At 42.1% G+C, this 14,158-nt stretch overlaps 1 long non-coding RNA gene across 1 annotated transcript; it reads left to right on the plus strand.

Annotated features, from left to right (window-relative positions):
- Positions 1-1,520: 1,520 nt before the first annotated feature.
- LOC138920849 (uncharacterized) lies at positions 1,521-10,800 on the plus strand. The gene is made up of 3 exons (XR_011432768.1): positions 1,521-1,802; positions 4,184-4,368; positions 7,860-10,800. It is a non-coding gene; the product is annotated as an uncharacterized lncRNA (long non-coding RNA).
- The last annotated feature ends 3,358 nt before the right edge of the window (positions 10,801-14,158 follow it).

Here is a 14,158-nt window from a genome sequence, read left to right on the forward strand (position 1 = left end):
CTCCCCACAGTTCCCTAGTACATAGTTGTATATGTTCTAGTTGTGAGTGTCTCTGGCTCTGCTATGTGGGATGCCGCCTCAGCATGGCTTGATGCGCGGTGCCATGTTGTTGCCCAGGATCCCAACCAGCGAAACTCTGGGCGGCCAAGGGGAAGTGCGCAAACTTAACCATCTGGCCATGGGGCCGGCCCCCACCTGTTTTTTAATATTTCTCTCATGTTTCAAAGTTTCAAAGCCAAACCCAGAGCTGGTAAGAGAATATCCTAAAGAAATTAGAATTTTTAAGACAATATTTTTCACATGTCTTTTTTATTTTTAAAGAATGACAATAATCAGAGATTAGAGTGCAAATCACGTCGCACATGAACATAGAAAGCAAAACGTACACACGCAGAGATTAAATAGCCCATGAAGGGCCGGCCCGGTGGCACAGCAGTTAAGTTCGTACATTCAGCTTCTCGGCGGCCCAGGGTTCGCTGGCTCAGATCCTGGGTGCGGACATGGCACTGCTTGGCACGCCATGCTGTGGTAGGTGTCCCACATATAAAGCAGAGGAAGATGGGCACGGATGTTAGCTCAGGACCAGGTTTCCTCAGCAAAAAGAGGAGGACTGGCAGTAGTTAGCTCAGGGCTAATCTTCCTCAATAAATAAATAAATAAATAGCCCTTGAAGCTGATGGCATTAACCTTCAGATTCTTTGAATATCTTTCCAGTTCTAACATTCTATGTTTTTTTAACTTTTTTTAATTAAAAAAATTTTATTTGTTTATTTATTTTTAAAGATTGGCACCTGATCTAACAACTGTTGCCAATCTTTGTTTTTTCTTCTTCTTCCTCTCCCCGAAGCCCCCCAGTACATAGTTGTATATTGTAGTTGTAGGTCGTTCTGGTTGTGCTGTGTGGGACACCACCTCAGCGTTGCCTGACCAGTGGTGCTATGTCCGAGCCCAGGATCTGAACCAGTGAAACTCCAGGCCACAGAAGCAGAGCATACGAACTTAACCACCGGCCCTGGGACGGGTCCCTATGTTTTTCCCCCTATGTTTTTTTTAATTAACTGGAATATATTAGTTCTCTTGGTTATGAACAAATGCTTCCTGAAGGAAAGACGTCTTCTACTCGACAGAGTTTTAAGTTGTAGTGTTAAAATCCTATCTATTTCATTTTGTTCTCTGAAATCGTCTCTGTTCAGTCATCATACATGCACACGCTTAGCAGCTCTGGGGCAGGTAGATGAAAGGGGAGGTTTTATGAATGTAGCTTATCGAGGTAATGATAATGACCACGAGGTTATTGCCTAAGCCAGGAAAGCTGGAAAACAAAGTTTTTCTCTAAGGAGCTCATCTTTTAAAAACTTTGTATTGGCTGCTTTTGGACTAAGGAGTTTAGGACAAGAATTCTGAGCAGAACAACCGAGCCAGTGTGACTAAAGAGGAACCAAGTTTTTCCATAGCCAAACTAGAAAGAATTTGCATTTGCAGTCTGCTACACGCAACCCATTTTATCTGTCACTGAATGTGTCTGGGCAGTGGCTGTTCTCTCAGGTCTGAGTCTTGAAGAGGGAAAGACAAAGAGGTGGTAGGACAAGGTAAAATTATGTGTGAAACAGCTTTTTTCCCCAGCTTCTTCATTGCCTGCTCACTTCTCAAAAATGGAATAAATGCTGAACATGCTGACTTTCCCCACCATTCCTGTAAATAAGGATGTGACTCACAAACCCTGCAATCTCCAGAATGCCATAGATACTACGGTGATTTGATTATTTAAAAATAGCTGGAAAAAAGCAAGAAATTGGTCATGGGTAAGTTGGGGTGGTTTCTTTCCTTTTCTTTAAAAAAAAATTTTGTTTTCATTTTTGTTTTTCACTTAATGTGTTATTGTGTGTAGCCGTAAGCATTCTGAGAACATCTGGTCTGCCAACCAAATTTCAGAGTTTTATGATTTCTGGGAACTAACACGGTAAACACAGAGGTCAGATCTCAGATCCCAGGCAAGAAACAGGACTCAAGACTTACCACAGCGTCGCTGTGGTCTGCATGCAAATCTTGATTTGGTTGTACATCCTCCTTTTTTATAAAGTAGAGAGAGATGAGCGTCGATGGCATTTGAATTCACTGACCTCCACTCTCAAACTCTTATATGACCACTGCAATATTGTAGATATTTAGGGTGCTAATAATAGTAACAGTGGCAGGAGTAGCCATAGGTTCTATTAAGCCTACTGAATGGCATCACTGATCTTTGGCTAGCTGATCCAGAGATGGGAAACCAGGAACCTCTTTATTGTTGGTGCTGAAACCTCCAAAGCAAGACTTTCTGCAAACCTAGGCTGGAGTTTGAGATTTAGGATTAAGGTGCATGCAGGGAATCTCCATTTGCCCTACATCTCAGTCTGACCCTGTATTAATCAGGGGCCTGGCGGGGAACAGGAGCACACTCATAAGAGGCCAAGAAAAGAGAACTTCATGAAGAGACTATTTACAAAGTTGGGGGCAGAGTTAAGGGAAATGGGGAGGGCTGGTGAAGCCCTTGGGACTGGCAGCCTCAGGACAGTCTCTCCTAGACCTTTGAGGGCAAAGGAGGGAGGAAGCAGATCCAGGACCTGGATGGAACTGCATCTGCGGGAGAGGCTTTCCCCCACTGAACTCCCCAAGAACTTGTCCCTTGGTTGGCTAGTGAGGCCACAGCTTACCCAGGGCATGGCAGGGAGAAGCCAGGAGGATAAATACCTCAGTCTTTCTCTCCTCCTGTCCTTCCATCTTCTGCTGGTGGCTCCCACTGGCCAAACCCAACCATAAGCCAGAGGACAAGGGAGCCTACTTGCTAAGGTCCATGTAACCAGTCTCTCAGGACACAGAGCAGGGTGGGAAAGGGAGAGAGCGGATCTGCAGGGGCACCTGGAGAGTCTCAGCATGGACCACCCACAAGCCGAAGAGATGGACATGCCTCCGAAGCTAATAAAGAAAGCAGGAGGGCCAGGCTTGTGATTTGAATCCTGTGTGCCTTCCTAGGTGGAAAGCCCCCTTGAAAATCTGGAAATGTGAACCAGGAGGACCAGCACTTCCTCCTCCCTGGGGATGGGTCAGGGGTAAAGTTGCCAGATAAAATACAAGATGCCCAGTTAAAACTGAATTTCAGAAATCGGATAAACTAAGAAAAACTTTTTTGTTTCAGTACGTCCCAAACATTGCATGGGACATACTTACACTAAAAAAATTTTGCTATTTATCTGAAGTTCATTTTTTAACTGGGAATCCTGTATGTTTGTTGGAGAAATCTGGCAATCCCAATTAGGGAGGTGGTGTGGAGACAGCTCTGCAAGTGTAGCTGTGTAACCCTGCCCCTCCCAATCCATCCTTTGCCACAGTTCGTTTAGCGAGAAGCAAGTGTCCTAGGAGTAGAATATGGTATAGCATTTCTGAAACCATGACCTGGCAACACCAGTGTTTGAAATGTTAAGTATTCCTAAAAAAACAGAAAGAAAGAAAACTGTTTCATAGTCAAATAAGTTTGAGAAACACTGTCTAAAAAAGCTAAAGTTTCTTGCAGCTTAGGATTTCTCCTAGCATTTCTTGCTAACCTGCATTGTGACACCAATTAGAGTGTTTCTTTGGGTTATTTAAAAATGATCACAACAAATAACAGGCCCTTTGTTCCACAGAGACCATAGGCTTTCATGATATGCATTTTAAATTTAGCAAAGTCATTTTGGTATCCATCACATTAAAAGAGAATTTTATTGTTATCTCATAATCTTGCTTTAAGGCTTAATTTCCACTTATAAAGAGGTTTTAAATCTCCCCCAGAATGTTTGCAAAGTGATAGCATTCTATTTAACGAAATATTAGATTGTCCACTTGATATTGCTGAGTTTTGCTTAGCTTAATATGAGGAATCAATTAAAACCAAATTATCATCCAAGCAGCTAGTATCCTAGATTTTTCAGAGAGGAAAATGAGGATAAAAGCATCTGCCTTCTCTGCCTCACGAGGTTATTTCTGGAAAGAAATGAAGTAATGTTGTGAAAAGCTGCACAAAACCTTACCGTGCTGTACAAAGTGTTATTATTCTTCTCACTATAGAGTTGGCGGGCTGCACAGGACTTACAGTTTTCTCTCTTTCTAGTCATAGGTATTTTAATATATTTTTTTAAAGATTTTGTTTTTCCTTTCTCTCCCAAAGCCCCCTGGCACATAGCTGTGCATTTTTCAGTTGTGGGTCCTTCTAGTTGTGGCATGTGGGATGCCGCCTCAGCATGGCCTGATGAGCAGTGCCATGTCCGTGCCCAGGACTCGAACTGGCGAAACCCTGGGCCACCGAAGCAGAGCCTGTGAATCCAACCACTCGGCCATGGGGCCGGCCCTAAGGTATTTTAGCTAATTTGTTGTCTAATCCATAATTCGATCCTGTACTGTGAAATGGGAGACAAAGGGAGATACATCACTTATGATCAGAATCAGCTAGGCAGACCCTCCCCCCCGCTTCCCCAAACCACCACCACCAAATAAGAGTGGCTTAAACAGGGTGGAGTTTCCTTCTTCTCTGATGTGAAAGACTGGGGATGTAGAGCCCTGGGCTTATACAGAGGTTCTGCTCCAGACAATCTTCAGGGCCTCAGATTTCTCTGCCATTACTGAGGTATGTCCTTCAACGTCACGGTTGAAGATAGTGCCAGCTCATTGTCATGGTGCAAGATTGCACCAGCTCATTGTTGTGGTCCAAGATGGTGGCAGCTGGAGAAGGAAAGGATAAAGAAGAGGAGGTGCCAAGGGAGTGGGCTGGCTATCCTGGAAGCTGCTACAAGATGCTTCCAGTTGTATCCCTGAGATGATTAATTTTATGTGTCAACTTGACTGGGCCATGGGGTGCCCAGATATTTGGTCTAACATTATTTTGGATGTTTCTATGAGGATGTTTTGGCATGAGATTTATATTTAAATTGGTAGACTGAGTAAAGCAGATTTCCCTCCCTGATGTGAGTGGGCCACATCTGATCAGTTGAAGGCCGGAATAACAAAAAGATTGACTCTCCCATGAGTGAGAGGGAACAATTCCTGCCTGCCTATGTTGAGCTGGGACATCAGTTCTTTCCTGCCTTTAGACTAGAACAGAAACATTGGCTCTTTCTGGGTCTCAAGCCCGCCAGCCTTCAGATGGGAACTATACTATTGGCCTTCCTGGGCCTCCAGCTTGCACATGACAGATCTTGGGACTTATCAGCCTCCATAATCACATGAGCCAATTCCTCATAATAAATCTCTCTCTATTTATATATCCTATTGGTTCTGTTTCCCTGTTACTCTGACTCATACAATCCTATTGCCTGGAACTTGATACGGAAGACAGAGAGCAAGTTTGGGGGTGAAATGTGTGGAGGTGCAAGCAGGAGATACTGCCACAGGAGAGAAACTCAAAGCCTCCAGGGCAGCTGGGATTCAGCACTGATGCTGGTGCAGGCTTTTCTTTTGGGAGCTGATCAAGAGTACTGCCATGTCAGCAGGTCAGGCTCTCCATTTATCAAATTGGGTAGCAGTGCCTTCCTCTGTCCTACCAGATGAAAGTTCTTGAAAGATATTAACCATATCCAAATTCCTTCTTTTTTAAATATCTATCCAGTGTTTGTTACATACAATTATCTCTAAAAACAGAAAGCCCTGTCACTTCATGCAGTGATGCACATTTGTGTTTCTAGGAATGTGCGTGCATAAACATGGAAATAGGGTATTTGGTCTGTCTTCATGCCTGCAATGGAAGCGAGGCTGATTACTTTTGTAGAGCAGGTAATACACTCCTGGATTGTTGCCATTTTCTTTTGCTTACACCAAAGGTGAAGGATGACAGAGGAAGGTTTGACAATGATGCCAAATTACTTTATTCAGTTCCTAAATTGGCGATTTTGAAGCCATTCCACTGACTAGGGGCAGATGTCACCCCGTTATTAGAGGTCTACTCCTTGATTTTAGAAGCAATGATACAAGCTCTTGTAAGAGCTGCTGATAGGAACTTGAGTCGCTTCTCCAGCTCTTCGCAAGGACCAGCTGTACAGAGCTCCTGATGGGTGCTGCTCCGAGGCATTTCTTGCCTCCTGTATTTTCCATCCATGGGAAGAGCGTGAGAGTACGGGATCTCGGTTTGGTTTGCTATTATTCTTGGGTCCTAGCATAAGGCCATCAGAATAATCAATAGGTGGAAAGTTGAATAAACATCTTTTAGTTTATAATTGGTTACCAAACCTAAAGAAGGCTTTACTTAGCATCAGGACCAATTGCATAATTTGCAGGGCCAAGTGCAAAATAAAAATTTGGGACCCCTTGTTTCCAAGATTATTAAGAGTCTCAAGATGGTGACAGGAGAGCATTAAAGCCAGTGCAGGGCCCTTCTGAGTGTGGATGCTGATCAACTGCACAGGCGGCACATCTATGAAGCTGGCCCTGCTTAGCACTGTGCGTTGAGCACTTTAATGGCCTTGCAGTCCCTCTACCCTCTTACCTCATCCCCTCTGCCCATGTCCTTGAATCTCCTTTTTCTTCCCAAATCTTTACTTTTGTGTACCACTGTGGGACATGAGAGGGTCTGATGAAAAAACATTAATTGGCTTTAACCCCAATTTTTTTTTCCTTTGTATTCCTGAATATCAGAGTTCACAGACATTTCCCTGTCTTCTGACTATCCCCGATAGAATGAGTATCTTAGGAAGCTTCATCGTAATGTACAAACATGTGGCCAATGTTCATGGGGCTGTTTGTAGGAGATTGATGCCTACCAAATAAACTAGAGATATTCTTCAAAGGCCCCTGACATTTAGTATGGAAAAGTGACCTATAAAAATCAAATCATCCACATGTAGTGAAGAATGAACTAATCACCCCGGGAGATGGGTTGTACCTGGATCATGAAAGATTTATAAGGCAAATTAAAAGCAGGTATTCTAATCAAAGTAGCTTCTGATTGCCTTATTTCCTGTGATACTGTGTTAATCAGCCTTCTCTGGAGAAACAGAACCAATAGGAGACATGGGTATATATATAACTTATATATACATTATATTTACATATATATATAAAATAAGGAATTGGCTCATACAATTGTGAAGGCAGGCAAGATCTGAGATGTGCAGGCTGAGTCGGTACACTGGAGACTCAGGAGAGCCGACAGTGCGTTTCCAGTCTAAGGGTGAAGGCCTAAGACCCAGGAAGGCCAGCGGTGTAGTTCCTGTCTGAAGGCTGGCAGGTTTGAGACCCAGGAGGAGCTGATGCCCCAATTCGATGGCTTTCAGGCAGGAAGAATTCTCTCTTACTTGGGGGAGGGTTTGCCTTTTTGTTCTAGTCAAGCCTTCAGTGCACTGTGAGGCTCACCCACCTTAGGGAGAGTAATCCGCTTTATTCAGTCTATCAATTTAAATATTAATCTCATCCCAAAACACCCCCACAGAAGCACCCAGAGTAATGTATGAGCAAATATCTGGGAATCCTGTGGTCCAGTCAAGTTGACACAAAATTAACCATCACAGATACCCTGTCATCACAAACTCTGTATAACACTTAAAATTCCTGGCTTCGCATGTAATACAGAAAGCTAGCTACTGGTCATCATATTTGTTCAACTCTACCACCTGGCACAACTGAAGATTTAATTAGAACAAAAGGTAAATTCTTCCGGCAACAGCCTACTGGGTGCTTGCTTTGTACTAGGCACAGCTAGGGCTGCGAACATGGCTAAGGACAGCTGATGAATAGGAGGACGTTGGTAAAGCAGCAGAATTGATTTAAATGGGTTTCACCTGAGAGCTTCCTGCCTTCACTTTTCACCCCTCTCCCCAGGGACGTGATACTGTTTTTCTCTGTGATTGTAATTTTAGAGTTGGAACCCTGCGAATGTCATCATCACTGCTCTATGGACTATAGTTGAGTTAATGTACAAAACAGAATGAGGGTTGACTGGAATCATTCGAAGAAAGAACTTTGGATGCAGCAGAGAGACTGAGGCTGAATGGGAGAAAGATGAGGGGAGCTGAGACAGCTGGTCACTTTCAGCTCTACGTTCTTGAAGAAGATTCTTAGATAACCAAGAAGAAAAGAAACTGGCCTAGAGCTCAGAGAAGGCCGAAGTGGTAAGAGAGAAAAAGAGCTGTCGTCACTGAATTCCTTGAGAAAAATCTGTTAAGAAGAGGCTTGAGACCTCAAAAGCCAGAGGCATCCATGGGTCAGAATGAGCTTCAACTAAAAGGAGGATTTGCTTAATTAATTAAACATTAATGCCATGCTCTTTCTTACACTGAGCTTTCATTCATGCTGTTCTCTCCGCCTGGAATGCCTTCTCTCTCCGCCTTCACCTGGTTAACTCCTATCAATTATTACGTCTCTGCCTCACTGCTGCTTCCTCCCAGAAGACTCCTTTGACCTCTGGAGACTGGGTCTGGTGCCTTCCCTGGTGGTCTTATCTCATCCTATTTTAGAACTTACTGTATTGATTGACATTGCTTTCTGACATGCCTGTCTTCGTGAATGAGCTGGGAGCTCCTTGATGACAATGGTTGTGTCTCGTTTAGAGTTGTTTCTTCAGAATATAACTTGGTGCCTGGCATGTGGTAGGAGTTTAAGAGATATTTGCTAGCCGAAAGAAGGGATGAAAGGACGAATGAGGCCCCTACTCTTGCTCTGTCAAATGGGCTGGGTGTTTGGTGGTGGGGCATCAGGAAGGAAGAGGTAGGTGTGGGGGTAAGCCAAAGGAGCTGGACACTATTCCTGGCCTCAGAGAACCTGATAACATCTGTGACTCGTGGTGTAATACAAGGCAGGTGACACAGTACAGTCCTATAGCACAAGATGGGAGAGTCGGGGTACCAGATTTAGTAAATAAAAATACAGGGTGCCCAGTTAAATGTGAATTTCAGATAAGCAGCGAATAGTACATATTGTCTCATGGAATATTTAGGCTATACTAATACTAAAAGTTATTCATTTTTTATTAAAATAAAGATTTGCCTGGGCCTCCTGTATTTTATCAACCTTAAAAGAGAGGAACACGGCCCATAAGAGATTATTTCTCCTTTTTTGGGGGTGCGATGGGGATATGGGCCAGCCTTGGTGGTCTAGTGATTAAAATCTGGCACTCCCACTGCCACAGCCTGGTTCATTTTCCAGTCAGAGAACCACACTACCCGTCTGTTGGTTGTCGTACTGTGGTGGCTGAGTGTTGCTGTGATGCTCAAAGCTACGTCACTGGTATTTCAAGTACCAGCAGGGTGACCCATGGTGGACAGGTTTCAGCGGAGCTTCCCGACTAAACAGACTAGGAAAAAGGACCTGGCCACCCACTTCTGAAAAATTGGCCATGAAAACCCTACAAATAACAGCACAGCATTGTCTGATACAACACCAGAAGGTGAGAGGATGGCACAAAACAACTGGACAGGGTTCCGCTCTGCTGGACACAGGGTCACTAGGAGTCGGATCAACTAGACAGCACTAATAACATGAGGATATTAGAGAAAGATACATGATTTGGGAAAGATTTTCTAGAAAATATGTGAACTGAGTTGAGTTGCAAAAGATGGAAGCCAAAATGTGAGGAAGTGCAGTTCAGGTAGAAACATCCCAGGGGAAAAGGCAGAGCAGGTTCAGAGACTGGCTCCAATCTGGTTAGGCCAGTGTGAGAAGGTGTGCACTGGGGTGGTGACAAACCCAGCTAGATGGTTGGGCAGGGTTGGTCACTCCAGGTGTCAAATTCTCAATACCCTGAGCAACACCCCCCCACCCCCCCAACCCGCCTTGGCCAAACTTTGTGAACAGGCAGGACTAGATCTTTCTGCCTGGGCAAATGTTTCATCTTTACCCAGTTGAGTAGCGTTGGACATTAGTCTCTGTAAATAATGAAGAAAAAACACCAGGGACATTTTGCAAGAGTCCTAAATTGCTCAATCATTTGCCTTTTTTCAAACACTGGTGTCAAAGCAGCATCTTTAGCCAAGTTGAGGAAAAAGTGAATACTAATGATGAGTAATCAAAACAAGACGGGGTGGTGTGGCAAATACTAACACCTTCTAAGGCATTTATAATTTTAGTCTTTTCCAGTTTTGTTTATTTACTTTTTAAACATTGGCACCCAGGCTAACAACTGTTGCCAATCTTCTTTTTTTTCCCCTTCCTGCTTTTTCTCCCCAAATCCCCCCAGTACATAGCTGTATATTTTAGTTGTGGGTCCTTTTAGTTGTGGCATGTGGGATACCACCTCAACATGGCCTGACAAGCAGTGCCATGTCAGCACCCAGGATCTGAACCAGTGAAACCCTGGACTGCCAAAGTGGAGTGTGTGAACTTAACCACTTGGCCATGGGGCCGGCCCCTCCAGTTTTCTACTACGACATCTGTTTAGCATTATGTAATGAATATGTAATGAAACAGATAGAAATAGCTTATTTATGATCTAGGTAAGAGGTGGAAATGCTTGTTTAACTTTTGTTGAGTACCCTCTGTGCTCCAGGTGGCAATGTATGTAACTTCCCTTAATCTTTTCAACAATACTATAATACTATTGTATATACAGTTACGTACCGCATAAAGATGTTTTGGTCAACAACAGACTGCATGTACGATGGTGATCCCATGAGATTTGTACCGTATATCCTAGGTGTGTAGTGGGCTATTCCATCTAGGTTTGGGGAAGTATACTCTATGATGTTCGCACAATGACGAACATTGCATTTCTCTGAATGTATCCCTGTCATTAAGTGACTCATGACTGTATAAGTTTATACAACAATAAAACAGCACGATTGTGTGTATAAGTGTACACAATAATACCATCGCAATTGTTACGTGCATCTTGCTGACGTTCATAATGTTTATTTGCTCATCTACGATCACTCAACCAGCAATTAGTCATTTTGGAAGTCAAATTTGGTTTGACTCCAACATCTACATTGTTTTCATTATATCACACCTATACATAGAGACCCTCGGATAAATAACAAGTATTGAGCACTTACGGCATTTACACTCTGGGAGCAGAAAGGAGAGAACATCTCCGTCTGTGATACGGACATCAAGGATGGCTTTGCAGGGGAGCTGATGCTTGAGTAGTGATTGGCAAAATTATCTCACCTTCTAATCAGATTAAGAAAGGTAATGTAGGAAGAATAGTCACAAGTAAAAGAAGTATTAAAAGTTTTAAAAACAGACATTGTATTTCATTCTAAAAAGCTCTCGTTAGTTTTCTGTAATCTCTTATTAAATGTTCCACATTGATGACACACACTTAAGCTCTCGTACTTTTCCTCCCTTTTTCTATTAAACACCCACTAATATCATTAATCATATTCATTAAAGGGTTATTATTTATAATCTTCAGCTGCTATCTATATGATTATAGTTTGGTACCACTTTGTTAGAAACACGACACATTCACATAAAAATATGTTTTAAATGTCTTTACAATTCTGTAACCTACATGAGTGGTTGTATAGTTGGGTTGACTAAATTCCTCCCACATAATTATTTCAATTATATAAAATGTTACTTATATAACTAGAATGGTATTATGGTTGTAAAATATTCAATTCTGTAATTATGGAGGATTAAAGGAAGTAAAAAGAAAAGCTTGACATTTTAGTGATATTTTCCTAGAGAAAAGCTGAATAGTTCTATTCCTATATTTTTAAAAATACAGCTATAATGATAAAATATGAAAACAAAACGTTTTTCAATGTTTTGCTTTCTCTAAAGAGATTAGCCAAATTTTAATTTAAAACATCAAAGAGTGTTCGTCTTGAACACACTCTTGTGAGATGAACTCATATTGTTGTCCTCTTTTAACTCAAATCTGGCTTCCAGATCCTCTCTCCAGGAAATCCTCTATACTCAGTAAGCTTAGGCAGCCATATTTTTTTTTTTTTTTTTTTTAAGATTGGCACCTGAGCTAACAACTGTTGCCAATCTTCTTTTTTTTTGGCTCCCTGCTTTTTCTCCAGAAATCCCCCGAGTATATAGTTGTATATATATTTTTCAGTTGTGGATCCTTCTAGTTGTGGCATGTGGGACGCTGCCTCAATATGGCCTGACAAGCGGTGCCATGTCCCCGCCCAGGATCCGAACCCATGAAACCCTGGCCACTGAAGCGGAGCGTGCAAACTTAACCACTTGGCCATGGGTCTGGCCCCAGGCAGCCATCTTTAACTGACTGCTTTTCTGACAACGACTGTCCAGAAGCCGCAAGAAGAAGGGTGTAATTCTGGCCTTGACTAGAACATTTGCAAGGAAGGTAATGTGTTTGAATTTCAGATGTGTTCCCCAAGGAGTTATATAAATTTGACGCTTATACTGATTAAAGAATAAATTTTAAATGAGGATATAATTATGACTTTCATACACTATAAAATGAAGATGTATCAAAGATTTTATTTAACTCAGGAATTAAGGAGGGACCAACAGATGTTGCAGCCAGTTCAAAAGAGAACTACACATTTATAGTCAGACAAAGAATGCGAAACAAACATAAATAGATGCAAAATTGGTAAAATTGGTCAATATCCACAGGAATGAAATTTGGATTTTTATGGACAGGAATTATTTGCATTGTAATCAATTTTCTCCAAGTCAACTTCTATATCTAAAAGGTTGTGAAGTGGCCTAGTCAGAGGTAAACAAAGGCATAGATAACCCAGATGGATGAGCTGGAGAGAACACAGTAAATTTCAAAGTCTCTCCCATTTTTTCTCCTGTATTCTTTCTTTAAAGGGTGCTTTTGGTGCATCTGACAGGTTTGTAATGATAAATAACTCAAGATTCAGAAATTGGCTAGTGAATAAAATTAGTTATTGGGATCAAAGGATTCACATACAGGAATTTGGCACTAAATTCATTTTGGATAATAACATAAAAATTAAGGATTCTTTTGAAGGTTTAGCATTAACTAATTACACTTTGACACAAAGACCAAAATATCATTCCATTTTCTGTACATGTCCATGAAATACAATATAAACATTCTAATGATTTGGGTCAGTTATCCAACTGCCAGCAATCTCCCTTTCACTCACAGATCCACCTCTACAATAATAACAATGATAACATCCGTAATAATATAAAACTATGACAGCTAAATCTTACCAATCCCTTAAACATATGCCAGACACTCTGTTAGGTGTTTTATCTATAATTTTAAAATTTAATTTTCATAACACCATATACAATGGGTTATGCCTATTTTATGGAATAGCAATTCATGCCTTCCTTATTCTAAGTCCCTCTGTTTTTGTGTGTGTGAGGAAGATTGGCCCTGAGCTAACATCTGTTGCCAATCTTCCTCTTTTTGCTTGAGGAAGATTGTCACTGAGCTAATATCTGTGCCAGTCTTCCTCTGTTTTATGTGGGATGCTGCCACAGTGTGGCTTGATGAGCAGTGCTAGGTCTGTGCCCAGGATCCAAACCCTGGGCCACTGGAGTGGAGCCTACAAATTTAACCACTACGCGACTGGCTGGCCCTAAGTCCCTCTTTTTTTTTTCTTTTGAGGAAAATGAGCCCTGAGCTAACATCTGCAGCCAATCCTCCTCTTTTTGCTGAGGAAGACGGCCCTGAGCTAACATCTGTGCCCATCTTCCTCTACTTTATATGTGGGATGCCTACCGCAGCATGGCTTGCCAAGTGGTACATAGGTCTGCACCTGGGATCCGAACCGCTGAACCAGGGGCCGCTGAAGTGGAACGTGCGAACTTAACCGCTGCGCCACCAGGCCAGCCCCACATAAGTCCCTCTTTTTAATAAACAAGAAGAAATTTTAATAAACAAGTTTCATTGAATGGTCTGAATTATAATATTTGAACAACAGCATGGTTCAGCGAACTAAATGGCAATCCTTTCGCGGCTCTGGTTTTCTCAACAACTTGGCTTCTCTCCCCTCGCTTTTAAGTTCCATATAGTGTTATAGAATTGCTTATGTTTCATCTCTGTGCAATGCTTTGAGAAATCTCTCAAGGTGTAAAAACCTCAATTATTCCTCTTTTTATGAATGGAAAGACTTGGGAAGGACTTGAGTACTTTGCTTGTCAGACAGATTTAGAGTCTGGAACTGTTGACTTCTACCCACTGGGAGAGAAAACATCTAAAGAGCAAAGCAATGAAATTACAAAACAAACATCGTTTGGGAAACTGAGTTGCTAT

The sequence above is a fragment of the Equus caballus genome, chromosome 26, assembly GCF_041296265.1.
Source record: "Equus caballus isolate H_3958 breed thoroughbred chromosome 26, TB-T2T, whole genome shotgun sequence".
NCBI classification, from domain to species: domain Eukaryota; kingdom Metazoa; phylum Chordata; class Mammalia; order Perissodactyla; family Equidae; genus Equus; species Equus caballus.